Raw genomic sequence first — 1893 nt, forward strand, 5'->3', positions numbered from 1 at the left:
TCCATGTGTTTCTCAGCCACTCTTCTTGTTTATTCAACTAAGACAATTTTCCCTTCATTTATATGGAATGTCAGCCTCTTTGAAGTAAGGGTCACAGCTACAGTAATATAAATGTCTGTTGGAAAGCATAAGTCTTCTCAAAGCAAAGATGAGAAGGAAAGTCCTATTTGGACACTGTACTGGGTTGAATAATGTCACCCAAAAAGATATGTCTGAGTCTCAACCCCTGTATCTGTGAATGTGACCTTATAAGGAAATAAGGTCTCTGTAGATATAATTGAGTTAAGGGTCTCAGGATGAGGTCATTTTGGATCTAAAGTGACCCATAAATCTGTTGACTGGCATCCATATATGAGAAAGGAGAAGGGAAGGCAATGTGAAAATGGGTACAGAGATTTGAGAGATGCAACTACAAACCAAGAAATGTCAACCACCAGAAGTTAGGAGAGATGCTAGAAATTGGTTCTTTCTCAGAGCCTCCAGAAAGATTCAACCCTGTCAGTACCTCGCTTCCAGACCTCTGGCCTCCAGAAATGTGAGAGAATACATGTGTGGTGCTTATCATGGCAGCCCCAGGAAACTTAAACAGACACAGTAATGGGTACTAAACAGAAATTATTGGCTCAGCAGGGAAAGAAAAGTATCTGTGTGTGTGGTGAGCATATGTGTATACACTTGTATCTGTGTAAGTTGGAATCATTACTGTCATCATAAAGCCCCCTAGTCCATCATGATAGTGGTGGTGAGAAGAATGCATAGTAAATGAATGACTAAAAGATTTCATCTGAACTCTAGCAGTGTATATGCTGCATAGATATGAATCACGTACAAATCTTCCTGAGGTTGGAAGAAGTAAAGAGATTGCTCGGTCATGTTTTTTTTCTAGGCTATCAGGAAGAAAAAAGCCAACAAGCTCCCTTCCCCAAAGTCTGCCCTGATCTCTCCCCTTAGCCTGCTGAGAGAGATCTCCTTTATCCCTGAACCCCCACAACTCCCTTTTATTGCCTTGAATTATAGTCAGTTATGTATATAAGGCCTCTCTCATATGAAACCAAGCAAGTAGAGGGCAATTCTATACAGTGGAAAGTGGGTGAATTCAAATTCAGGAGACATAAACTTTCTTCCTACTATGATGCAGAGCAAACTACATTGTCTCAGTGCCTTAGGCTCTTCTGTAAAATTGGAATAAAAATCCTGGTCAGACACCCCTCACAATCTTCCTGGGAGTTGCAAATAAAATAATTGGAGTGAAAGTATAGCCAAAAAAGAGCACACGACTAAAAGACTATACACCAGAAAAATCAACCCACATTAATAACAAACATAAAGCATTGCTTATCTTTGCATCCCTCATGGGACAGCTTACCATGGAGCACTGTGCATGGAGGGTTCCAGTAAAAATATCTGGGCATGAACAGCAGTGTCCAGGGCATTGTCCTCACTCAGACTGCAACCAAGAAACTTCAGAGCAGTTTGTTAAAGGCCCTTGAAAACAAGAAAATGAGCTAATCAGACAACCACACTCTTCCTAATTCTACCTAGGACACCTTGGGGAATAACATTACCCAGCACCGCTATTTGCAAAGGTACTTGAGCGACTCTGGGCAGCCCTCTATCCCTATGCAATTGGAGCTCTCATGGTCATGGTCAGCCTGGCCAGAAAGCCAAGAGACATTCCTTCTCTATACTTCCGACCTTAAACACTGTCATCATCTCACATTTGGCATTTTCTCATTTTATCCTATCTAATAAAAGAGAAACATGGTAATTGGCTTACAACCACTACCCTTCCCATTGGCTAATCAGCGAGATATGCAAATTAACTGCCAGCCAAGATGGCGGCCGGCAGCCAGGCAGCTTGAAAGTAACATGAGGCTTGCTTGCTTCAGTGAC

The sequence above is a fragment of the Myotis davidii genome, unplaced genomic scaffold (assembly GCF_000327345.1).
Source record: "Myotis davidii unplaced genomic scaffold, ASM32734v1 scaffold41, whole genome shotgun sequence".
NCBI lineage: Eukaryota > Metazoa > Chordata > Mammalia > Chiroptera > Vespertilionidae > Myotis > Myotis davidii.